This window comes from Monodelphis domestica, chromosome 8 (assembly GCF_027887165.1).
Source record: "Monodelphis domestica isolate mMonDom1 chromosome 8, mMonDom1.pri, whole genome shotgun sequence".
NCBI classification, from domain to species: domain Eukaryota; kingdom Metazoa; phylum Chordata; class Mammalia; order Didelphimorphia; family Didelphidae; genus Monodelphis; species Monodelphis domestica.
This window is the reverse complement of record NC_077234.1, coordinates 227,793,166-227,820,879: the sequence shown is the minus strand read 5'-3', so window position 1 is coordinate 227,820,879 and position 27,714 is coordinate 227,793,166. Positions and strand designations below refer to the sequence as shown.

At 38.3% G+C, this 27,714-nt stretch overlaps 1 protein-coding gene and 1 long non-coding RNA gene across 7 annotated transcripts in view; one reads left to right on the top strand and one right to left on the bottom strand.

Annotated features, from left to right (window-relative positions):
- TBL1X (transducin beta like 1 X-linked) overlaps nucleotides 1-27,714 on the bottom strand; it is a 364,349-nt gene that overhangs the window by 202,710 nt on the left and 133,925 nt on the right. The window lies entirely within an intron of this gene.
- On the top strand, nucleotides 3,518-27,714 carry LOC103098136 (uncharacterized). Its single transcript, XR_008914156.1, has 3 exons — nucleotides 3,518-5,833; nucleotides 21,518-21,613; nucleotides 23,978-27,714. It is a non-coding gene; the product is annotated as an uncharacterized LOC103098136 (long non-coding RNA).

Genomic DNA, 27,714 nt, shown 5'->3' with positions numbered 1-27,714 from the left:
TGAAGTACATCTGTCCCTCCTCCTCTTTCATATTTTCTAGCCTTCACTAATTTCTAGGAAAAGTCTGTGAGAGAACATTACTGTTGACAGATTTAGAATGATCCAATGCACGGACACATAAACAGAATGGATGGGAATGTAACCAAGGGGAGGACCAGATGAAGCAATCAGCATTAAAGTAAGAGAGGGAAGCCAAGATTACCATATGATAACCAGACAGAAAAGAAAGGCTTCAATTTCCATGGAAAGATAGAAATAATATATAAGTAGCAAGGGAGGAATGGAATTGAGGCAACCCCTCCCCACATCACAAAAATGTATAATAAAATGAAAAGAAACGCATACACATCCATATCTGTGTGTATAAATAAAATAAACACAGCTTTCATATACAGTCAATGTATCTGCATTTCTTATATTCAAAATAACTCATAATAGAAGCAAATGCTATTCCCCAGGTGAATTGGTGACTGCTATTCACTAAGAAACAGGTTAATTTCAAGTCTGCCCTCCCCAATCACCCCCAATTACATTTCAAAATAACAAGGTTTTAGTGGATGGAGTAATATAATAAATATAATAGTAATAGCTTGAAATTAGCTGGGGAAAAATGAGAATAGCAACAGCCATGAGATAATAGCTCCATTATAAATTTTCATTCATTCCTTCTAACAGCTGACATTTATATAGGGCTTTAAGGTTTACAAAGTACTTTACATACATTATACCGTTTGATCCTTACAACAACTGTGTAAGGTAGGTGTTACAGATGACAAAACTGAGGTTCAGAGAAATAGTATATGTCAGAGATGAAATTCAAAGCCCAGTCTCTCCTGAGTCCAAGTGAAGTGCTTTAACAGCTGCCTCTTCTACAGAAAAATTTGTGTTGATTCAATTCAACAATAGTTCTTATATGCTAGGCACTATGCTAGGTGCTGGGAATAAAATATAATGAAAAACATTGATTTATTTGCCAGGTCAATTTATTTTGTATAATGCACCTCAGAAAATTAAATGGGACTCTATAGTTAAAAAATTCTAAAGAGCTGCCAGATTAGCAAATATTTCAAATTCAAAAGCATACTGCCGTGTAAAGCTGGAACAAGGCATTTGATACTCTAGGAAAGGTCTCAACTCTGGCCATCAGAGAGCTTGATTTTTCATCTGACACTTGATTTGTAGAAAAACAAAAAACAAAACAACCAGACCAACAAGTCATGGATAGTAGTATTTATTTAATGCCAAATTTATACACACACATATATGTAATAATCAATTTATTTAATGATGTTATACACACTTACACACACACACACACACACACACACCTGCCCCCATTTCTCTATATACATCTGCCTCTTCACTCTCCCAAAGATGTTCTGTTCTCAATTATTGCCTGTTGTACTCCTGGCATTGCAGCTATATATTTTACTGTTGTAATTACTTCTGTGTTCCCATTAGTGTTGTGTTCCTTCTACAATCTTGTAGTAGAGTTTTTAGGGTGGGGAGAAATTCTAAGGGATTTATATTTTAAAGCTACCAGCATGAAGAAAAACAGAGAAAGCCAAGTACAGTTATCATCCAAGGTTTAACCGCAACAGCACAGTGGGACCACAATCAAATGGAAGGGGCTAAATGTGGAGGGAGGAACAAGGTACTTAGCAGAAATTTCTAAATATTATACGTTGAGAACATGCTGGTAACTTTCCAATGATCCAACTGATATCCCCAATCAAGATCTAATTCTGGGTGATTTGGATTCCAGTCACAAACAAGAGTTCATACAGGGAATCTCCTCTATTTCAGTCTTCTTGTTTGAGCAGGCATGCATACACACACATGTTGGTGGCTAAGTTTCCCAAAATAGAACACTTATAAAATCCATCCACCCGCACAAAAAAAAATTTAAATGGGCAAATACAGAAGAAAACCTAATGACTTAATGTCATAAAAATTTCAACACCTCACCCCCAACCTAGACGACTGCAGTAGCCTCTCAACTAGTCTCACTACGTGTAGTGTTTAACCTCCAATTTGTTGTTCAATTGTTTCAGTTGTGTTTTGTGACCCCATTTAGGGTTTTCTTGGCAAAGATACGGGAATGGTTTGCCATTTCTTTCTCCAACTGATTTCACAGATGAAAAAACTAAGGCAAACAGGATTAAATGACTTGCCCAGGGTCACACAACTATAGTGTGTGATGGAGGCTGGATTTAAATCCACGATGAATCTTCCTGACTTCAGGGCTGACACTCCATCCTGCTACACCATCCAGGGTTTAATATATCCTACATTTTGCCATCTCGATTTATAATCTTAAAGTACATCTTTACTTATGGTACTCAACTACCCCAACATTTGCAATAGTCCTCTATTGACTTCAATGCAAAATTTGAACTTGGTAGTGAGGGTCCTCCATAATGTACCTTGCTAGTATTTAAATTCTACTGTTCAACATAGGAATCTCAGCTCTGGCCAAACCAGCTCATTTCCTGTCCCCTAAACATATCTGGTGCTCTCCAGCCTCCGTTCATTTCCCTATAATAATTGCAGACATGTAAATCAGCATTCACCGATTCATTAAACATTTAGCACTTACTATCTACAAGATATTCTGCCTTATTTATCTACCCTTCAAAGTAGAGCTTGAATCCATTTCTCCACTTTATCAGGCTAGACTGCTGAGCTTTCGGTTAGTGCTGATTTTTGTGGTTTTGTGTTTTAGATATGAGCAGGGGTGAGAGTATGGATATTGTGCTTCCCTGCACTCTTTTGGCAAGTCTGGTTGACCTGATGGACCCCTTCTCAGAATGTTGTTAAATGCATAATATAGTATAAATATATTAAATATATTCTATTTATTATATATAATATACAATATATAATAAATATATTAAATATAAATATATTTATATAAGTACATTATATAAATATCATATAAATTTATATGAATATATAAATATATTAAATATAAATAAATACATTAAATAGCATTGTTGATATATATTGTTTATATATTACAAGTAATTCTATATTATATGTGATATTAAGTATTTATTTAGTAATAACATTAATATCAATTCTAAGACAAAAGAGCAAGGACTAGGCAATCCAGGTTAAGTGACTTATTCAGGTCACACAGCTAGGGAAACTTGTCCAGGGCCACATTTGAACCCTACCCCTGGCCTGGTGCTCTATCCACTGTGTAACATAATTCCCCTTGTTCTCTAACTTTGACTTGAAAGTTAAAAGCAATATCTGGACTTCCTGCTAACGTTACCCACGAAGTTCTTCACTAAACCTATTTGGTAGATGGATTTGTTGGTGCTCATGGGAAGAGTCTTGCGTTAAAAAGATCATAATCTATTTTAGGATGCATTTGGTTACATAATAACTTATTGATGGAATTGGTGGATCTTTCCTATTCGTTTATAATTCTAAGAAGAGAAGGAGCTCTTAGGAAAATACGAAGGGGTGGGATATGCCTCAATGGGAGGTTGATGTAATAATGACCAATTCAAAATATAGTGGAATGAAAGCGCTTATTCCATCTATTCTTAAATGGAGAGAGCTCACCAAAGCCAGGGACTGGAGAGAATTTGGGACAAATCCTCCTTTATAATGATGAAAAGCGCCTGCTTCTGAAGGCGGAGGCGTTACCCTGGAGGCCACTGGAGGTACTGAGAAGTAGGAGATGTTCACTGGCTTCTAACCCTTTTCTCCATACCATTTATTCTTGGCTCGCCAGAGGATTCTGCCTCCACAGAGATGAAAACCACCATTTTCCACACAGATAAGCGGAGCCATTAGAACGAGCCCAGCGTACCAGTGCTAGCTTGGATGCTGAGCAGCAAAGCCCAATGGAGTCAGAGCTCCCGGCCCCAGTCAGTGGCTGCGGCTCGGCTTCCAGACGCGGCTCTGGGGTGTCCGCCTCTGAACGGAGAGCTCCCGGGCCCTCGCTAGAGGTGGGCCCTTAGTCAGCGCTCACGAGCTCCTGCCAAAAGAATCCACCAAGAAGGCGTCACCATCACAGGAGCACAACAGCGACGCGACTTCCCTCCGCGGGTAGCCTGGGCTCCCCTCTCAAAGAAACCAACTTCCGGCAAAGAAGGGCCCCAAACCGGTGAGGCGCTGCTCCACGTGCCAAAGCAATTGCCGACGCCCACGCCACAAGCCAAGTAAACCTTCCCTCCCGGCGCCGTGCTTTCCTGGGTGGCTCCACTGAGGAGTCTGGCCACGCACCGGGCCTGGCACAGACACTCACTCCTCTGCCCTCACGCTAGAAGCTTCAGTCCTGAAGGCCATTTCCCCCTTTGGCCCCTCGGTGTGCATTTCATCCTGCAGGGCGCTGCGCTCCTCCTCTGGGGCAGTGCTTCCGGGGGACACTGACAAGGAGCTCCTCCAGCCTCTGCCCTCCAGTCAAGGCCCGTTTAGGCCCTGCTGCTGCTGCTTCCGCTTGCTGAAGGGAGTCGGCACTGATTCTCTTAGCCAACCGCTAGATGGGATGCCAGTTGGCTTTGTGCAATGGCCAAGACTGCTAATTCTCTCAGGTTGTTGAAGGAGTTTCTTCACAGCTCGGGAGAGGAAACTCCTTACCACGTCCTTGACACAAGAAAGAAATGAATCACTTCACAAGAAGAACTCAATGAAAACGGACGGCTCTACGAAAAGTCACCGCGCCTGGCCAAGAGAGGCCCCCAGTCTTGGGGCCATCACCCGAGGGAGGGTCACAGAAACGTTTCCAGCCTCAGGACGCGCCAGCGGCTAAGCTCTTCTTTTCCAGTGATGCCGGAGCTCCAGGGGTTACATATACAGTACTTGGAGAAATCGGGAATGGACATGGATTCTTATACTGGAGGTCCATGGAAAGAACACCTTCTCCCCTGAAAAAGGCTGCGTTTGAGGCAGTTTCCTCGGGCCGGGCCTTTAAACAAGGCTGGACGACCATTCTTTCGGGAGAGAGGATGAGGCGGCCTTTGAGGACCCTCCCAGACAAGATTCTGTAAAGCTCTGTGCTGTTCCTTTCTGAATTTTAGGATACTTCCAACAAATGGCGATTTGGGCAGGGCGCAGGGAAGAGATCCCAACTATGATGGAGGGTCTGACTAATGAGGACAACTGGAGACCTGACATTGAAACCAGCCTCCCCCACCCCCAACGTCTGCAACTTCAGGACGCGGTGGTCACCCACTCATCTTTCTATTTAGGGGCTGGGGGTGGGGAGGATTGAGAGGAAGGTCAAAGGTCCAGACCAGGAGCTCCCAGTGAGGAAACTCCCCACATCCATGCAGATTCACAGATGTTCTGAGACACCAAGGGAGGCTGAATGCCTTGCCCAGAAGCACAGTGGGCGTCACTCAGAGAGGGGACAGATGTCTGGTGTCTTCCTGACCCTGAAGCTAAGGTGAACTTTCCATCCACTAAGTCGCGCCTCCTTTCAATATGCAAGTGTCTGTTTTATACATACACATACAAAAGAGAAGACACAGGCTATTTATGGTACCTTTCTGATGTTGGGACTGCTGGGATTCTCCTGGCTTCTGTGCTACAATTCAAAGGATGTAATAGACCTAGACAGATTTCCTGGCATCCTTCCATCCTAAGATTTCCTACAATTATTATACTGATGAATCAAATCTAATTTTAACAAGCAAGGCTTCTGTTGTCAGCAACCATTGTTCAAGGATTCAAAGAAAAATCTCCACAATACATCTTTATGACTTTTGATATCACCATTCCTGCAATGTGTAGTTCATGGCACGTGTGGTAAAAGAAGGAAAAGACAAGAAAAAACATTTTCCATCATGGAGCAAAGAGAATGTTTACTGCTAAGGTACGTGACATATAGCATGGCTTGAATAAAGGATTTTCAAATATTCATCACCCTTTAAAAAGTGAAATGAAAGCATAATTTGACATTTCATGTGTTGTTTTAGAGATGAAAATCCCTTAAAGCCACCAATGACAAATAAGTAATGTTAACAACTATAACGTTAATTCAGTATATTTTAAATGGCTTTCCTCCTGCCTAGGGATTTTCATGAGTATTTCAATTGCAAAAGCTTATTGTGACTTCTCAAAAGCAACCTGCTCAGACTGTTTATTTTCTATCAAGGTTTCTACCTAACAGGGGAAAATGCAGGTCATCCATTCAGCAAACTATTTATTTAGAAACTAATATGTGCAAAGCATTGAACCATTCAATACATTTTGGAAGAGTATTTTAAAAAGAAGCAGACCTCACTGTAATTGAGGAGCTCATCATGTAACTGAAGAGATGATATGCACACTTTAAGCAACTAAGTATAATTCTGTAAACAGAGGAATGAAGGTAAAACAATAAGACAACAAAGCACTGATTAGTTGTAATCCTCAGTTAATGAATTTCTTTCTTTTTTCTAAATTGCTCTCCTAGTACTGCACTTTTCAGGGACTCAGGCAAAGACTGCTTCAGCCTAGGGGGAAAATTGGTCAGCGAACTTTTGATTTCACACGCTGCCAGGATCTGAGTCCTTTCTCCATGGAATCACAGAATGTCACGGTTGTAACAGACCATTCATCCAAACCATGCTTCCATGAAGAATCCCCTTCCCAATGTCCCCAGCAAGTCATCATCAGGTCTTTGCTTGAAGATCTCCAGTGAGAGAGAGGTCATTCTCTCTTTGGAGAGCTCCAAGTGCTATGACATTTCTCCTGTCAAGCCTAAATTTTGCAATTTACAATGATTGCTCCCAGTTCTGTCTTCCAGAGCCAAGAAGATCAAGTCTGTTCTCTTTCTCCTAAAAAAAAAAAGGCACTTTCAAGCACTTGCAGATAGTTATCATGTTCCCCCTGAGTCTGGCAGGCCAAACAAAGCCAATTCCTTTAAACTTCATATGGCATAATCTCAAGGCTCTTAGCCATTCTGACTGCCCTTTTCTCAATACCCTAAATTTAGTAGCTAGTCTTGTTTATCAGTGTCCATTCTAAAATGTGGTACTCAGAACAACATATTCTACAGTGGAATGAACATTTCCCTAGACCTGGATGTTATGACTTCTTAATGCTAGGATGACACTAGGATTGGGGTTCGGGGGATCCTCCACATCACTGATTCATAGTGTCTGAAATTCACTAAGAATTTGTTAAAACAAATTGATATCTAGCTCATGCCAGCCATCTCCTAAAACTGTCTCTAAAAAGCTTTCCCAAGAGAAGCCTTTGATGCCATCCTGGACGATATCCCTAGATTAATTCTCTGGAGCCATCATAAATAATTCTTTTGACATAAAGAAACAGATCACAAGAAAGCAAGCTGGTATCAATGACCCACCCGAAAGGGCGATTATTAGGACCCTTGAGGTCCCTATAATGGATCAGGCCAATCTCCTAGGTACCTCTGACAAACACTGTAAGCATCAAATAAAAATTCAGTTATGCTTCACTTTAGCCATGTATCCACTGGGCAAGGCACAGAGTTACTCTACCATCAATCCATTAATAATGATCTAATAAGAAGTTAAATGTGCCAGGCATTGGGAGATGGTGTGTACGTATGTAAGAACATACATGCAACATATGCACAAAATAAATGTAATAAATGCTGGTTTGTCAGAAAGGGCCATGTGGGAGAGGTGGTCTCACAGATGGACTTGGAAGAAACTAGGGGTGCTAAGAGATGAAGGTGAGGAGGGGGTATGGGCCAAGGCCTGGGCAACAGTGCAGCACAGAGGAGGAAACAAAGTTCTGGACAAGGAACCACCAGGCCAATTTGGCTGTAGAGTGAAGGAAAATGGTGGACTATGCAAGCATAGACACCCATGGACAGTTATTTAAAGTAGACAAAATGATGACATTCAAATTCTTTTGTTAAAGAATGCTATCTGCCTCCAGAGAAAGATGCTAGAATCAGAATGCAGATGAAAGCATACAATTTTTCAATTGTTTATTGGGTTTATATTAGGGAATTTTGGTTTTACAAGATTACTCACAAAAATGAATAATATGGATATATGTTTTGTATACATGTATAACCCAGAGTGAATAGCCTGCCAGCATCAGGAGGGGGAAGGAAAGGAAGAGAGGGAGATAAGTTTGATCATATAACTTGGGGGAAATTGTGTGGAAATTTGTTATTATGTATAATTGGTTAAAAAAAATTTTAATCAAATTCTTGTCAGCTGCCTAATTTGAAAGAGACTCACCTTAAATTCTTAGATATTATGATTTATGGGATTTGGAATTCTTAGTTTAGAAATATATGACAGGAACTAAAAAGAAAATCGCTGGCAAATATAACTTATGGCACATCGAGGTGGCAGTTTTTAAGATGTTTACCTAAATTTAATTAAGACTTTCTTTAAGGGAGTTTATTCAACCCAAAGCACACACCCTCAAAGAAATCTTCATGCTGTGGAATTGTTTATTTATATTAAGAGGTTAAAGAACAAAGAAAAACTTTTTTCATAAGTATTCTTAAATTTTGAAATCAGAAACGTTGATCTAAAATATGTGGAGATTATTGTTAAATTAATTTTCAAAGATAAACTTCTGAAGAACATGAAAAAAAGAGTTCATTCACCAAAGATAGTATCATTACTTATTTTTTGTCAAATTTAGCATTATTTTATAGTGATACAGCATATCCCTTAAAGTATACTTTTAAACTGAATTATATTTAGAATTCATTACTATAAGCCATCTAATACACATATCTAATTAGATGAATGATAGCTATAAATATACCAGCAATCAAAATGTCACTTCAGATCTTTAGAGAAGCTCTCATTTTCCACAGTAAGTCTTCCAAATCTTTTCCTCACTTCTGAAATTCCCAATCAGACCCCCAAAGCCAACTAAAGAAAACTCAGCTTTCTACTTTCCCGAATCAAGGCCTTCCGTGTGAATTTCCTCAACTTCTCTCCCCTTCCTGTCTCCAAAGATCTCATAAACCAGTTTGCTTCCCTTTGAGCGCAGAAATACTGAAACCTATTCCTTGTGCCCTAAATTGCATTTCCTACTTTACCTGCCTCTTCCTCCAATAGTCACCCCCCCCAACAATGTATCTTTAATATTTCCCTTTACTCGCTGCTCCTCTCTTCCCATTTTCCTACAGGTATGGCCAGCTCTTTCCAATTTAAGAAAACAAAGAATTTTAAAAAAGCCTTCTCCACCTTTCTACTTCTCTCCAGCCATCATTTCTTGTTTTCCCTTTACTGTCCAACTTTTTGTAAGCACCGGCCTAGCTCCAATTCCTCCACTCTCGCCAGCAACCGACATCTGGTTCTAGTCTCACCACATACTGAAATTACCCTCTTAAAGGTAACAATGAAAAAAATAAATAAATAAAGGTAACAATGATGTCTTAAATGCCAAAATCCATTGGCTTTTATTTGAACCTCATCTTCTCTGCAGGAAACCCCCCCCCCCGACTGACTCGTCCTTATTATATTTTATTATCTTCCTCCTTAAGAAACACCATATATTACTGGGACTCACTTTAGAGCCCCAACTGTTCCTATTCTGCCTTCTGGTTCTCCTCCGAAAGCTTAAGGTGGGTAATTCCCAAGGTTTTTACCCTGCGTTCTCTTAATGATACAGAGTTCTCATCAGGGAATCTCATGTGATTCCACAGTTTTGACTGCCTTTGACTTTATCTCGAATCCTGACCGCTCTCTTCTGATCTACAGACTGGCATCCTCAGATGCTTACTGAAGTTTCCATCGGGGGCACCTGGGTGGCTACACAGTATTGATTCTAAGACAGAAAGTAAGATTAAAAAAAAGTTCCCATCAGAATATGGCTCAAATTGTGCATATATAAGCCACCCCCATCTTCCTCTTCTTATTTAAGTTATTACTTGTTCAGGCACATTTCTCTATAGGCAACATAGAATGGCTTTTAAAGGCTAAAAATCTTACACTTTCCTTACGCTTCAGGATACTTGCTTACAAATAGAAATTGTTGAAGGAATGAGCAAACTGCCACCTACCAGCCACTGTAATAGTAGACCTCAATTTTAATTTGGGGGTTGAGCCCAACAATATAATCCTCATACCATATATCATGCTTTAGATGATCAAAACACTAATTTGCACTTCTGAAGAAATAATTATACATTAAGCTAATATATTAATTGAAATAATTATTTATTGAAAAGGCTGATGTGCTTCATTATTTTAATAAGGGAACATATACGGCATGGTATACATTTAAAGAAGCCCGGGGATCTTATTCCTGGAAAGGATGAGGAAATCTCTTAAAACACTTAGCTTGGGCCTGGCCTAATTCTCACAACATCTCCTCTGGGTAATGTTCTGCTTCAACTACACCTAAATGGGAAACAAATGAAATAAGGGATGTGTCCTTGAGTCAGCATCCTTCACTAGAATCCCAGGCTGCGCAGAGTTGGGCTTGGCTGCCTACAGACCGTATTGATTGTCCTTAATTTGCCATACGTTGGGCAGGGTTCTTTTCTACGTTACCCAGGCACCTAAATCTTTCTTTCCACGTTCTCCAATTCCTCTGTGTTCCTAGACTTGGGGAATGAGCAGAAGACAAGGTAGACCCACCGACCCTGGGCAAATGAAAAGTTATTCCAGAATATTCCTTAGTGTAACAGCAAGATGGAAAACATTTTGCAGTTTGTAAGGTTTGACAGATCTAGAGCAAGGTCTGATGTTTTGCAACCTTTTAATTCAACGTGGCTGATGTGAAATAATAAAATGAAATACCCATGAAAAAGACAACACGAGAATGTGACTGGAATATATTGAGTAACTTTGCAGCGTGCAAGGTTAATTGGACTCTCTCTGCAACTGGTCTTCTGGGACTGTAAAAATAGTTTACTGATGATCATGATGTTATGCAGAATGTGCAAAGGGATTTTTTTTTTCACTTAACTGAACTGAGTTAAGTTTTCAAAGGACCAAAATTGACTACCCCAGAGTTTTGCTACACCCTTTGGCTTTCAACAGAGAAATCTTTAAAAAATCAGAGTTATCATTAATATCTATAAGTTTAAGTCAGAGCCTATTTATCAGCATTCAGCATTAAAGAAAAAAGACTAACTCACACAAACTTCAATGGAATGCAAAGTAATATAATGAAGTTCTGACCAACTTCTGGGAAGTTCTGATCTCTTCTGGGAAAAACCTCCAACAAGGAAATTCTTAAATATTGTTTTCTTAGGTTTTCTCCATTTATGCAGAAGGGGAAGGAAGGAGGGAGGGAGGGAGGGAAGAAGACAGAGACGGAGACAGAGGGGGTGAGAGAAAGAGGAAGGGGGGGGCAGGCAGAGAGATTACATATTATCTCCTCTTCCTTCTTCCCCTTTTTGGGCCCAAGAGACTTAAATGGAAATAGCTATGTCTTCCCTTTTCCCCTCCTCTCCTCCCAGAGGAAAAGAAGCAGGGACTGGAGATAGACTAGATTATACCAGAAAACCTAATCTTGACAATGAAGACTGGACTGCATTGCAGAAAGCTCCGATTTGCAGCTTTTTCCAAACTAGTCGCCATAACTTAACTAGCTTGCTAAGGGGCAAAACAACAAGCGGTCATACATAGCACATTTCTTCTTCTTCACTGCCGCAAAATTGCTCTATGATCCATGGAGCCCAATAAAAACAAAACAAAAATCACCAATAGGAGTTTGGCACATTGAGCCGAGAATACCTAAAACAGCAAACCCAGAATCCACCAATGGGATGGGTACCATGCACTGCTTAAATGAAAATGATATCCATATCTTAGCAATTTACTACACTGTAATTTCCTTCCTCACTCTTTCAAAAAAGAAACAAGGCATGCTTTCAAATCCTTACTTGGCTAGCTGACTGGGATCTGGATATCCAATCTAATTATTTTGGTTCCAATTTCCAACCCTATCAGGGGTGCAATGGTGCAAAAAATCAAAATGTCAGTCTCCTAAATGTGGTCATATCTAAAAGCTAAAAGCTCTTCATTTGCTGAGCCATCACTGTGTGGCCTGAAGCTCCTGTCATAACACAATTTATGTTCAGGGCTCTGAATGGGACTTGAGAGGGTTTCCCAGTGTACCAGCGCTGAACATTTATATAACATATTTCAGATATGTTACAGCTAGTTGCATCATCTTGTCCTATTGGAATCAGTTATAACAAGATGCATCAAACAGTCTGCTACAAAGAGACTTATTTACTACGCTCCTCCCCACCCCACCCCCTTTCCTGCTTTTATATTTAATTGGCCAAAAGAGTAATCCACACATTCTAAAATATTTAGGGAATACAGTAAGCAGCCTGGAACCAAAAGTAATAAAATGCCCATTATTCTTTACATCAGTGATTCCTACATTAAATACTAACTAAATTCCTCTGGGGCTTGGGTTTTGCTGTGAGGGGGATATTTTTGTGAATTATTTCCATTTAACTCCCTTTTGAATAACCATCTCACTTTGGATTCTGACACATCTGGCCTTGCAAAACCACTCTCATGTATTTCTATGGCTTTCACAAATAGGATAAAAAAAGATTTGCATTGAAACACGAGAAGCGTGCTTTTATTTTTTTTTTTGTATCATCAATACAATATGTTTGGCAAGCTCCCTCATCTTCCTTATGATGAAAAACGCGGCAACAATTTTCTGTATCTTTAAAAGAAATAGACAATTCAATTATGCTGCGCCAGAAGCTCCCAGATCCCTCTCTGCCAAACGTCTTCACTGCATCCTGCCACAGACAATCCATTTGTATTCTGGCACAGTAGGGCACTTGTTTTGTTGATGTGTGGTACAGTTCGACTTGGGGACTATCAATAGAGCACTATATCAGTTCTGTGTCCCTCCGTGATCCTTTATTCCTGCTCCAGCCTTGCTTATTAGGATTTTCAATTTAAGTGACCAAACGGTATGTATTACTAATTGCCACCCTGAAATCTAGTAGATATTGACTCCTCTTGAAAAAAAAAATGCATTAGTGGCTAATTACAGCCCCCCCCCCCCTTTTTGGACTGTTCTGGTTACCATTTAAAAGGATTTAATCATTGCATTTCAAGGGAAGCTTAAGCTTCCCTTTGAGACCATCCAACTAATTGCTTCTGTTTTGCCACTTATTGCATGAGGTGGTTTGCAAAAAGGATCACTGAAAATGCTTTCTAAATATCAGAGTGATAAGTAAACAAGTTGGGCAAACCAAGTAATGAGCTTTTCAGGCTACTCAGGCTTTCTTTCCTTATCCAGTCCTTCATCACCTTTACTGAAAAAGTGATGTCGACATAATGTTTTTTTCATGCTTCATTTTTCATAAGAAAATAATGTGACTTCAGGGCAAAGTCTTTCCCTTTCTCCATTTTTTAACAACAACAACAAAATAAAAATTTTTTTTAAAGAATGCTAGTGATGGGTCAGAGTCAAGGAAATGGAAAATTCGGGAGAGGAAGAAAGAGAGGAACGACAACACTGGAAGATAGAAGACCCAAATCTAGATTGGGTATTTGGAATCTAGTAAATCCCATCACAGGATAGCTAAGTGGCACAGTGGGCCAGGAAGTTCAAGTCCAGCCTCAGACACTTACTAGCTGGGTGACCCTGGGCAAGTCACTTAAGCCTGTCCACCTCAGTCTACTTATCTATGAAAGTGAGCTGGAGAAGGAAATGGTGCGCCACTTCAGTGTCTTTGCCAAGAAAACCCCAAATGATGGGGTCATGAAGTCTCGAATGACTGAACAACAAATCCAGCCAGCTCCTGACACTAACTGGCTCTGTGACCTTGGGCAGATTCCTTCAGCTTCCTCAACTGTAAAATGTTGTGATTTTTTATTAGATATGCTGTAAAGTTCTTTCCAAATCTAACTTTTCAGGATGTCCTAATTCTAAAATTATTAACTAGTCTACAGAAGCTCAAGTCTAACTTTTTATGATGTCTCAATGCTAAGATTATCAACTAGTCTATGTAAAGTCCTTTCCAAGTCTAACTTTTTAGGCTGTCCTATTGCATAAATGATTAACTAGTCTATATAAGCGCCTTTCCTATTCTAACTTTTTAGGATGTTCTAATGCTAAGATTATTAACTAGTCTAACAGTCTCCAAGAATGAATGGAAATGAATGACATTCATGGTCAAAAGAAGAAATGATGTCTTCCAAATTACTTCTAATGTTCAATTATTTTCCTGAACTCCCACAGAGAAGCTTCAAATATGCATTTTATAGGAATCCATACTTGCATATATCATTTTTCCAAATCCTACACCCCTAAAATGATTCGGCTTGAGAAGCAAAAATATACATTAAAAAATAACACCAATTATATGCCTTACTAAGGTTTTATATGAGTCAGACTTCAGGAAAAGTGTTATTTATGCTAAGAGTAATGTAAGACATATATATATATATATATATATATGTATGTATGTATATCTATATATATATAATATAGTTACCATTCTATCTCTAACCTCTTCTGCTATACACATACATTGGCTAAATATTAATACAAAATTGAAATAACATATGTACTTATAGAGAGTATAAGTTTGCACACAAAAAAACCCCCATAAAAGCAGCTCTGCTTCAAAATGAAGTTAAAATAGGCATATCGATGGATATATTAAGTAGTTTTCCTTAAATCAGGGGGTGGGAGGAAGGTATTATGTTGCAAGTACTTTTGGGAAATTTGTTACAAATTCCTGATGTTTAAATGAAATATAGCAATAAAAACCAGATATATTGACTACATGCATCTAGACAAATATAGCAAATCAATAATAGAAAAAAAATGGCAATATTATCTCTGATAATAAAAACTAGAATTTTAACACCTTGGTACATACAGCAATGATTTATTACCAGAGCTGGAAATGACACAAAATGATTCCGGTGCAAAAATAAAATTAAAAATAAAAAGAACAGTTCAGACACTTCATAGGCAATGGGTAGAAAAAGCATGAATTTGCAGCTGTGAAAATATTTCACAAAAATTAAGTCTTTGGGGGAAAGTAGGAATATCCATTGTTTTCAATTACTTGTCACAGCAAGATATTAAGACCAATCTATGGAACTGGGTTAAGATGCTATGCTAAGAGAAATGTGCCTCTTCCCGATTTGCCTGAAACTAGTCTGGCACCACTGGATTTGTTCAGGCAAATCAATATGAATCTTCATCAGCTGACTGTATTCCTAGGACAAAGCTGAAATCCATGACAAGAACAGAACTCACCGATGTACACATGGGCATGGGCGAGTGTCCCCCTGATCTCCTGCTAATAACTATCAAAACAGGCAGTGATACAGCATACACTATACTACGTGAAAGGGCTTAATAGTTTCATTACTTTAATATAGTTTAATGAACATGTAAACACACCTATTATGACTTTACAATCTTGCTATTTTCCCAACAGCCAATAAGCTCATTAAAGCCTGCTCACTGTTTTGAACAAAGACCATTTTCCATTAAATTGCAAGACTTTTTCAAAATGTTTTTAAAATCACATTGTCAAAACTTTCCCCCTATAATATGTTCCTGTATGCCTAGTGGCATTTTGTCAGGTTATAGACAATCTGAAAAAGATTTCAATCACATTATTGATCAATATTATTGATCAAGCATGGACCAGGAAAGCTTCCTATGGGGATGGGCAGTCTGCCCTCTAAGGGATTTAGAGCCTCATAAACAGGATTGTATGATAGAAATATGGGTTATAATAACAACAGCGGCCAGCATTTATATAGCACTTTTAAGGATTAAGAAGAACTTTTCATACTGTTAGCTCAGTTGATCCTCACAGCAATGCTGTGAAGAAGATGCTATTATTATGGCCATTTTAGATAAGGAAACTTGAGGTAGAGATTAAGTAAATGACTTGCCTAGAGTCACATAATAAAATGTCTGGGGCAGGAATTTGAACTCAGGTCCTCTTGACAGTGTCCAACGCTCTATCCCCTATAAATACATCATAAATAAACATGAATTATCTTCATTATTTAAGGGGTACATTAACATTTTCATTTATAATTATAACCTATAAATAGGCATGATTTACACTGTAACTGTGCTAAAGTGGAGGAAGAGAAATGATCACCATTTAATTCCTTTGGCTCTACTATAATATCCATTCAGGGTACAGAAATATTTGCTGCAGATTCATCGACAGGCCTGATACACATAGCACAGCCAGAAGGCACACTTACAAAGAAGATGCCCCACTTCTAGGCAGACTCTACCTTCCTGAGTGGCACTTTTGGAATTGAAGAATAATGAGAAGCCTCGGATGTTTTTCAATTAACTCAAAAAGATCCCTTTGGTGTCCTATTTTCAAAACTCCTCGGGGCTCTTCGATAAGAAATGCGTGTCCGCGGGACGTTCGCCAAGTTAGTTCTGCCCTCTTTGGGTCCACGTTGTTGGGAAGTTACGACTTCATCCACCGTGCGTGTAGGCTGGCACGCCTGCGCCACCTGGAGAAGGCTCCGCTGAGGCTTGGGAGCTGGAGGCCATCGTGTTCCGTTCCTACCTTACAGAGGAGAAGAAATGGAGGGCCCCAAATATGAAGGGCCTTACAGGACTCCAGCAGGCGGCCTTGAACCTCCCAACCTCACGTCATTTCTGAGAAGAGCTGGCCTGAGAGTCAAGGAGCCTTGGTTGCCAGTGGTGCGCCCTACACTCTCTGTGGGGCCCCAGGCAGGCATTTAACTTCTTGTTTCTTGAAATAACTAGGAAGCCTGTGAATTGTCAGGAAGGCGATGTCCTGCACTAAGAGGGAATTGACCAAGACAGTCAGAGTCCCTCCGTGTAGGGACGTTATAAGGATCAAGTGAGATAATGCATGCAAACCGCCAAGAATTAGGCAAGTGTCAATTATTATTTACAGTTCACCACTTCTACAGAATGCTGACAAAGATGAGGAATAGCTTTTAAATTAAAGATGTTTTTAGAAAAGAAAGACGATATAACAATATGGTATACAACTATTAAAGTACACATTAGAAAGAATATTATATGGTCAGGATGATAAATTTCATAAGTAATTAGGGCATTGCAGTGTTGCTATATAATTATCACAGTTTTATTATTGGCATATTATTATTATTGCTATTGTTATACAATTAACAATGACCAAATTCTGGAGTTTCTAAAACTGAAAAATTGACTTATTTCCTATGACCACTCCACATGAATTCTTTGACAAAAGAGCTGCCAAAAAAACCCAACTTAATGGCAATATTTTATGCAAATAAAAATTTGAACAAGCGGTGGCGAGATCATATCTATCACTAAAATGGCTTTGAAGCAAATTTTAAGAGAAGAAAAAAAAAGCCAGCCATGCATGGTCAAACTAAACACAAATATACTCACAAAAAATATAATCATTTCTAGAGTACTGTGTGCCAGGCACATTAGTATGCACAAATATATCTCATGTTGCTCTCACAAGCAACTTGCAAGATAGAAGCTAGAATTATCTCTATTCTGTGGTTGAGGAAACTGGGGTAGAGATTAAGAGACTTGCCTAGAGACTTGATGGTGGGTCTTCCTGACTCCAGGCTTAACACTTGATCCACCATATCAGCTATCACTACACATACGTGTATCATACATAGACATATGAATATGTATTCATTCTCTCTCTCCCTCTCTCTCTCTCTCTCTCTCTCTCTCTCTCTCTCTCTCTCCCCCCCCTCTCTCTCTCTCTCCCTCTCTCTCTCTCTCTCTCTCACACACACACACACACACATACACACACACACACACTTTAATAAAGGCCAAGATCTGGGTAGAAGACACAATCATTTCCACGGTCTACATCCAAAAGGTTTCCTACTTGACATCACCTTCAAGAATCAAGGGTCACAAACAAGCAATGATGAGGCATAAGAATAGAATTTTTTAAAAAATATGAAAGGTCAGTTAAAAAAATCTTGTCTTTCATCATTGTTGAAACCTACTGGAGAACACAGAACATAAAGAAAAGGGGGGGGGGGGCCTTTATTTTAATTAACTAAAAATGAAACAAATTTAAAGAAACCATGACAGTACTTTAAAATTAATCAGTGGCACTAGGGGAAAATTAAATGCACTACTTTATTCATCATAAAAAATGCTAGATTTTTTTAAACATGAAGAGCAACACATGACTTTAGGCAAGTGTTTTGAAAGAATACATTAGAATGCATATGTACGTTTTTAAAAATAACCTCACAGTCTTTACAGATCACTTCAAAGGAAAAGTAAATTACTATGTAGATGTGGAAATCATAATTAGCTTCAAATTGTTTTGATTAACTTATTTCTCCTTGATGTATTTAATACCTAAAGTAGCTAACTTATTAAGACTTATTTGGCTTGAAAGATTTAATGTTTAAATATCCTTTGTGTCCTAACAAAGAAAATGTTAAGCTAATGGTTGCATTATAAAGAGATAATCAAAGAAATATCACTTTATACCTAAGTGTCAAATAAATGTATTTTTCATTCATTTGCTTTTGTTCTACATAAGAATATCAATAAACACAGTATTGCTTTAGAATGAAGCACTGAAATATCACACCAGCTTAGCTCAGGTCTGAACGGTGAATAGCAATTTTACAGAAGGTGGCTAAGCTACACAAATTAAATTTGAGAAAATTATAAAAATCCTTTCACAATAAAAATATGCCTCATCACACTGGGTAGGGAACGTATTATACACAGAGGTGGCATAAGGAGTCCAGACACCCAGGTTTAAGTACCACCTTGACATATACTATCTGAATGATGCTACACAAAATAACTTAACTCTCCAGAAGCTCAGGGCAATTTTCTAAGACCATTAAGTTGTAGAGAAGACATCAACTTGCTACCTGGTAAATGGAGTTTTCTCACTTGGGAATTCTCTATATTAATGAAGTCACCTGTCTAGTCTCTATCACTAATATTGAAAATTTTTAAATGTATGTAGAATAGTGAAATTCTCCTAGGATGTTCCATTCATTATTCCATTTCACTATATTTTGTGTGTGTGTATTTGTGTTCTGTTTGACCATTCCTTCCATTCCATTCTTGTCCAAACCAGAAAACGTGGGTTCTAGTGTTCACTCCACCACTAACTAGGTTCCATGACTTAACTCTTACCTGCAAAATGCAGATTATAAAATACACCTAAACCTGCTTCAAAGATTGTTGTGTTCCATTTATATAACACAGGAGAAAGTGCTCTGAAAAATATCAAGCATCATAAAAGAGTAATATAGTATTTGACAGTTAAAAAAAAAGTTAAAAGCAAACAAACAAGAAACTAGCCCATTCAGACACTGGTTTTTATTTTAAAGCAACATAGTAACAGAGATTTTCCTTGTTACTACTGATTTTATATTTTTCACTGGGTTAGAAAATGGAAATGGAAGGTGTGGGGATGGTGGATAGGAAGGTTCTTACAGAAGTTACATTGAATCCTGAAAGCTCCAGACTCTATTGCCAAAGAATTAAAGGGTGCTTTATGTGTTTTTAGCAGGAGACAGCATGCACAGGTCAGGTATGGAAGTAGTTCTCTATGTAAAATGTACTTCTTATTATCTCATGTATTTTTTACAGAATCTTTGATCATTTTGCAAAGAAGCCTTTCCTCAGAACTCTACATGATATCTGATATGAATCAGCCTTTCTATCATATAGCCTTCAAGGAAGAAACAGCCAGGAGTACTTGGGATTTCCTCCAAGAATCAAGATTCCCAATTCTGTTCTCACACTGCAAGAACAAAAAGCCCTCTCTCCCTCTCTCTCTTTCTCTCTTGAGCTGTAACAAGAGCATGTGTTGGGACCCAAAGAGAGAGGAAGCCATGGATAGGTGAATGAGCAGGGATGCCTGTACCATTCGTGCGGGGATTCGTGGCACCAGAATCCCGTCAGGAGTGGTGTTGGTGGAAGTGCTGCCACCTCCTCAGTGAGGCAGACACATACAAGCCTTGTCAATGTCATGACGTCACACCTCCTGGTAAAGCCCTGATATTTCCACCCTGCTCCCTGGATTTGGCCATTCCCCAATTGTTCAAGGGAATACAAGTCATCACTTCTTCCTCTAAACTCTCTTAGAACCCTAATCTCTACTCTGCAGGTCTGCTTATTTACATTTTCACCCAGAGGCACAACTTAAGATGCCATAATGATAATTCGTTTATAGAGTCAGCTTGGTGTGTAATGGATATCTGGTTTGCTCAATAAGGAAGTCCTGGTTCAAGTCCCATTTCTGACATAGTGTGTGACACTGGGCAAATCAATTAACTTTCCAGTGCCCCAAACAAATCTCTGTGTGTATCAATTGAAGAGTAGAGGATGAAATCACTGGTCCATTTTTTTCAAAGTCACTCAATTTTATAGTGCTCTTAAGATTTGTAAAATATTTTACCCACCAAAGTTCTAAGAAGTATTATTCCCATTTTACAGATGAAGAAAGTGGGGGAGGGGGGAAGGGGGCAAGTAATCTTCCATGGCTCAGAGTATAAGTATCATCACCTGGATTTAATTCCTAGATTTCCTGAAGCTAAATGCATTACTCTCAATTGCAAAATCTTTGGCAAAGTGGGAGTACCAAACCCAGAGGACAGACATCTAAGTATCCCCTCATTTCTTTTACATTTGGCTCAAACTGAGTGATGGTAGATGACAGCATGTAAAGAAGGGAGTCATGCAGAGAAGATTGCTTACTCTCAGATGCTGGCAGTGAACGGGACGGATTGCTATGATTCTGTTTTCAGTCAATCAAGTATTTACTTATTAAGTAGGCTGAGGATACAAGAGGAAGGAATAAAATAATCTGTACTTGAAAGTTTATGTTCTAATAAGGGAGATAAATCAACATAAAAATCTGTATAGCACCAAAATAAAATTAATGCAGATATATGAAGTACTTAAAATGTTTCTATAAAATTATTCTACACAGTATCTTCAATGAGCACATGAAACTACACCTCTTTAAAACTTTACTATTCCTCCTCTGTTTGTGGTGGCAAAAAACTGGAAAACGAGGGGATGCCCATCAATTGGGGAATGGCTGAAAAAATTGTGGTATATGTTGGTGATGGAATACTTTTGTGTTCAAAGGAATAATAAAGTGGAGGAATTCCATGGAGACTGGCACAACCTCCAGGAAGTGATGCAGAGCGAAAGGAGCAGAACCAGGAAAACACTGTACACAGAGACTGACATACTGTGGCACAAGAGAACATAATGGACTTCTCCAGTAATGACTTTACAATGTCCCTGAACAACCTGCAGGGATCTATGAGAAAGACCACTATCCACATTCAGAGGAAGAACTGTGGGAGCAGAAACACAGAAGAAAAACAACTGCTTGATCACATGGGTTGAGGGGACATGGCTGGGGAGGGAGACTCTAAATGATCACCTAGTGCAAATACCAACTACATGGAAATAGGTTCTGATCAAGGTCACACGTATACCCAGTGGAATTGTGTGTTGGCTATGGGAAGGGTGGGGAAGGGAGGGAGGAATAGAATATGATTTTTGTGACCAAGGAAATTGACCACATAAAAAAATTAAAAAGAAAAAAACTTTACTATTTCTACAGGCAGCTAGGTGGCTCCATGGATTGAGAATCATACCTAGAAACAGAAGATCCTGATCCAAATTTAGTCTCAGACCGTTCCTCACTGTGTGACCCTGGGTAAGTCACTTAACCCCCAATGCCTAACCATTACCACTTTTCTGTCTTGAAACCAAACAGATGTTTCTAAAGATTTTAAAACATAAAGGGGAAGGGGAAAAGTGGTATTTTTAAATAAAAAAATAAAATTTAGAAATCTATCATTGCTCTCCTCAGACCAAACCCAAAATCTGTTTATACTCAGTTTCTAAAAAGGTCCAGCACTAAAAGGGATTGATTTGAGTTTTAATTCTCACTGGTCTTAAGAATAGGTTTATATTGTGGGATTCCAATCCTAACCAGATGAAAATCTTAGAATTCTTTCTAAAGAAGCCCATCTGCTAGATTAAGAGTAAACCAAAAATACACTGTTTACGTTTCAGCTATCACTTGTGTGGTATTCATTTGGCAACGTTTATATTGCACTTTTCAGTCCAGAAATTTTATACCAATTTATCTTTCTAAATATTTCTTTCCTACTATGTTGTATTTTCTAAGAAATCTGCTAATTATTGGTAAATAACTAATTAATGGTAAATATATTTAAAGCTATGAAATCTTGTAAAACCAGCCAACGTAGGTTTGCCAAGAGTCATGAGCATATCTATCTATGGCATAGATGTCATAACAAATGGCAGAGCAAAGTTGTCACTTTTATTTCTCTTGAGTATATATAAAAATGGCTTTATAAATGCACAGCAAGGGCTTTAAAACCCTTTAAAGAGCTCTTTATTCCTGTTTTTAAAAAAAAATTCCTGTTAAGAATGATAAAGTAGTAGACTAAGCATGGGATCAGGACCACGAATTAGTAACTCAGTCACCAAATCCCTGGAGCATCTCGCCCCCCTCCCCCATCCACCTGGACCTTCCAATTTGTCTTTAGCCCCCTCTCGGTGTCCTTCAGATCACTGTCAGATTCATTGCCAAGCTTTAATACACTGAATTATATGTTCTTGGCTCCCAGAAACACCCCAAACTTTCTTACCTCAATACCTTCACGTGCCTTTCTTTATTTCCAAAATATCCCTCCTTTCCCAACCCCTGCTTGACCTTTAAGGTTAGAACAAAGTCACTCTGCCAACGAAACTGCTTTGATCTCCTTCATTCATTCATAAATAATCTTTCTCGCCTTGGTTTTTCCATAATCCTCTGATGATACTTACCTCATATACTTAGGAGACCCTACATTGAATCAAGAAACATTATTTATTATTATTTCTATGTTGCAGTTATGTTTCATCACACATCTAATAGTGTTTCCTACACAAAGTAGGTGCTCAATATTTACTTGAATTGCTATCTTAAAATGCCAGGAAATGTCACTGAATAGACATATTTAAACAAGAGAGATAGAAACCTAACTTGACCACACAAAAGCGTGTATATATAATGAAGCACGGCACGGTCAAAGGGCCTTGGTTGGTTTCCCCAAGTGGACAGGGTGTCTTTTGAGAAAAGAAAACACAGAAGCCAAAACTTCAAGGGCTGCGATCAGATCCCAAATCCTTCCCTTCACAGACTAGGTTAAGTGAGGTTAAAGGACTAAGGCAGGCAGCTCATTTGTGCCAAAGGTACTAGAATCCAGATTCTTTGCCCCTGGATGTTAAGACTACTTTCTGAAGAGCAAGGATGTTCGGAAGGGGAAAGGACAAAGGATTGGGAGGACTGAATCTAAAAACAAGGCTGAGAAGAAGGGTAGTTTCTAAAGAAGCAGATGTTTCTGGTAACCAACTGCATGATATAAAAGGAAAACTCTGGAGGTTCAAGTATGGGTACAATGTGATTCAATTAAGCATTTGTCTGAACCAATCACTCTGTCTCTTTGTGTCCCCCCACCCCACCCCCGCCTTGGAGAGCTGGGTATCTCATCCATCTTCCCTGAAGGTCCTGAGGTTTAAGTTACATTAATATTGCTAATTAGATAGAAAGACATATGGGATATTTTAGGTATCATCCCAAGACTCAAAATGAACGCTACCTGCTTCTCTAAAACCTGTCCCTGATCTTCCTCATTCACTTGACAATGAGCCTTTCAAAATGAAAGAAGGAAGGAAGGAAGGAAGGAAGGAAGGAAGGAAGGAAGGAAGGAAGGAAGGAAGGAAGGAAGGAAGGAAGGAAGGAAGGAAGGAAGGAAGGAAGGAAGGAAGGAAGGAAGGAAGGAAGGAAGGAAGGAAGGAAGGAAGGAAGGAAGGAAGGAAGGAAGGAAGGAAGGAAGGAAGGAAGGAAAGACCTTGTGAAGAATTTCATTACTAACTTTCCTCTGTTTGCTTATCATGTTTTCTATTTGTGCCCCATTACATGGGAAGATCCATGAAGACAGAAATTTTTTAAAATTAATCTTTATATTTCCCCAAATATTTACCATAATGCTTTTTTTTTTCACAGAAAGAATATGTTGGATTAAATTGAACTGAACCAAATTATAAGTGAATATAAGAAAACACCAATTGTCTGAAATATAAAAACCAAAGAGGAACATCAATAAGCCCTTTCATCCAACTCTAGCCTGCACACAAAGGCAGCCAGAAGCTATCAACAGTGGAAGAAGCATCCTGCTAGGTAAGGCAGTATGAGCTAAAATGAATGGGCAGGAAGCCTATACTAGTACTAGAACTCATGAAGCCATGGGGCACTGCATGCCTATAGCAGAATGTGGCCTGAGGGAATTTTTAGAGGGGAATGAAATCACTAAGCAAGACTCAGGCCAAGGAAACATCTGGGGATGCAGTGACTCACTGGGGAGCCAAGTTCAAGAACTAGGGGCATTGAAGCATGCTGGTAACTCTGGGCATGGAGACATCAAAGGAGGTGAAGGTCAGCTACAGAAGCCCAAGGGCAGCAAGGGGCCCTGGAACAAAAACCTAACTCAATTGAGGTTGCAGATATAAGTAAAGAAAAGCTACTGAATACTCTAAAGAAATGTTATTTCTCTAAAGAAAGCCAAGAAACAAACTCTGAAGGAAAGAGAAACTCCACAATGACTACTGACAAAACCTTAAGGGAAAAAAAGTAGATTAGTTACAAGGAGTTCAACAGTACCTGAATGAAATGAAATGACAGATAAGAAATAAAATTATAAATTAAATAAAAGCTCTGAAAGAAAGAACTGGAAGGAAAAAAAACAGCTTCTGCTAGGAAGTAGAAAACTTTCATCAAGAAACAGACCCCCCCCCCCAGGAAATTAGAACAGAACAAAGAAAACTCAACATTTCCTTGGAATAATAAATACTAGAAATAAGCCAAAATATTGAAAAACAGAAATTGAAGAAAATGTTACATATCTACAATAAAAAACAATTAAGCTGGAAAACAGATGAAGGAAGTAATTAAAAAAAAAAACATTTAACTCCCTGAAATATAGTGCTCTTTGCCACCCCCCACCCCAACCTGGAAACTTCAAGAAATTTCAAGAAAGATTAAATGAAAACATATTTGCTACAATGTATTTCAGATTTAATAGAAAAAAAAGAGAAAACAAAAAGAACACACCAGTCATTTGCTAAAAGAAGTTTCCCAAATTAAAATTCCCAAGGATGTCATAGCCAAAATCCAAAGTAATCATGTCCAAGAAAAATACCACAAAAAGCCAGAAACAATTCCATTCCCAAGATTACAGTCAGAATCTTTTAAGACTTGGCAGCAACAACTGAGAAGAAGAGAAAATCTAGGAATACAATATTCCTAAGCAAGAAGAATACAACTTGGAATAATTTATACTACAAGGCTGGGTTTAACCCTCCATGGAAAAAAAAATGTATATTTTATGGAAAAAGAACTTTTTTTTTAAAACCTTTTATACCTTCTGTCTTAGAATTGATACTAAATTCTAAGACCGCAGAGCTGTAAGGGTTAAGCAATTAGGGTTAACTGACTTGTTTAGAGTCATCCAGCTAAAAAGTATCTGAGGCTAGACTTGAACCGAGATCTTTCTGACTTCAAGCCAAGTTCTCTTTACAATATACTAGGAAAAACATGTGCAACTCAAAAAGCTTTTTCACATAATTAGGAAGTGCAAAAAAAAAAAAAAAAGAAAAGAATCATAGGGAAACTATTAATTGGTGGAAAGAAACTTTGTAGCAAGTTCCTCTAACAGTTGTGATAGAGAATTGATTCAAATATGTAAGGATAAGAGCCATTTCCCAATAGGAAAATGGTCATAATATTTTAATAGGAAGTTCTAAAAGAAGAAAAGTAAAATAACCAATAATGACATGAAAAAATTGCTCCCAATCATTTAAGATAAGAGAAAGGCAAATTAAAACGACTTTGAAGTTCTACCTCATATGCATCAAACTGGTCAAGATCAGACAAAAGAAAAACAAAACAAATTTTTGAGGGACTTTTCAGAGGATTGGCACGTTGATGCACCATTGATAGGGCTGTGGATTGGTCCACTCCATTCTGGAAAATAATCTGGAAGTATACACAAAGTTTAACTCAACTGTATGCTCTTTAAACATTACAATTCTAGGCTATCCTTCAGAGAGATGAAAGAAAAAAATATATGAACAAGAACTCTTGCTGTAGCAAAGAAATAGAACCTGAGTGCTTATTAATTGGGGAATGGCTGAACAAATTATGGTATGGGAATGTAAAGAAATATTACGTATTATAAGAAATGACAAAAGATTCTGAGAAACCTGAGAAGGGCTTATATAAACTCAGAGAGAGTGATGTAAGCAGGAACAAGAAAAAATGACTATAACATTGTTAAAGAAAAATAACTTTGAAATAATTAACAACTTTGTCCAATGCAATGACCAACCATAACATCAGAGTACCATTGATGAAGCTTATTTCTCACTTCTTAAGAGAATACTGTTGTATATATGAGACACTTCTGGACATGGCCAATATCTGAGTTTCTTTTCTTTGATTATGTCACAAGGGGAGTGTTTGTGGAGCCCATAAAGAAGAACATAATAACGGTGACCCCTTCCCTCCTTCATAGCAAAGGACAGTCAGAGAGGAACACAGACAAGCAGAACAGTTTTGGGACTAATGTGATTTTTTTTTTTAAATCAAGATGTATGTAATGAGATTCTCAATTTCATATAATATGATGTGCCTCCTTTGTTCCTCTTAGTATATGGAAGCTGAGAAAGATAATTAAAATTTTTTTAAGTATTCAAATAAGTTCATTAACTAGCACAGACAGTGCTCAAATTAAAAAGTATAAAAGCAATCCAATTATGACGACTAAATTCCTTGATTCTCCATATCATATAGTTACAGAATGATTCTTTTCTATGTCCATCCATACCCTGCTCAACATTAAATTATTTTGCTAGAAATAATACAACGGAAAAATAATTTTGTATAGATGACATTTTAATTCAAAGTTATGTCCCAATGTAGCTAAAATCTGAATGATGAAAATTTCAAATAGACACAAAATAGAGATAATGGCAATAATAGTAACCCCTCTATATTCACATATGTCCCCCAAAACTTTTTCCTTTTCCAATTCATAGGTTCATATAATGTGTGGGTTTGGGTAGGGACCCACATATATATTTTTACATATTTTTTTATCCCCAATCTGGCCCTTCTCAGCTTTGCCCTGGTATCCATGCAGCTAAGTCTCAAGGAAAAGAAGGCAAGAAGTAGCACTACAATATACCTGGTACTCTCCTAGGGCTGTCTCCCCAGGTTGTAAGTGATGGAAAATCAACAAAATTGGGGGGTGGTTGAGAGTGGAGGAGTCCATTTCCTCTTGGCTGAGATACTCTGGATTCCTTGTAGTTGTCCCAGGCATGGCATGGCTACCATTTTCTAATTAGTTGGACTTAACACCTTCTACCAATTAAGAGGAGGGAGAATTCTCCCAAGACACAGACAGTTGAGGTTGCTACATCTAGGACCATTTCATGGCAAGTTTTCAGACAATTTAACATGAGTTGTTATTGTTTCTTTAAATAATGTATTAAATTCTAACTTTTTTCTCATCCAAAAGAAGACCCTCCCATCCACCCCCATCCCTCGAAACCTATCCTTGGAACCAAGATTAAGAATTCATGTCAGAGCATTAGCAAATCAAAAATGTGGTAGATACTATTTTGTTTTGACTTTTAAAAAACCTAAAAGGTCAGATCTGTCATTAAAGAAAGCAAATAAGCACA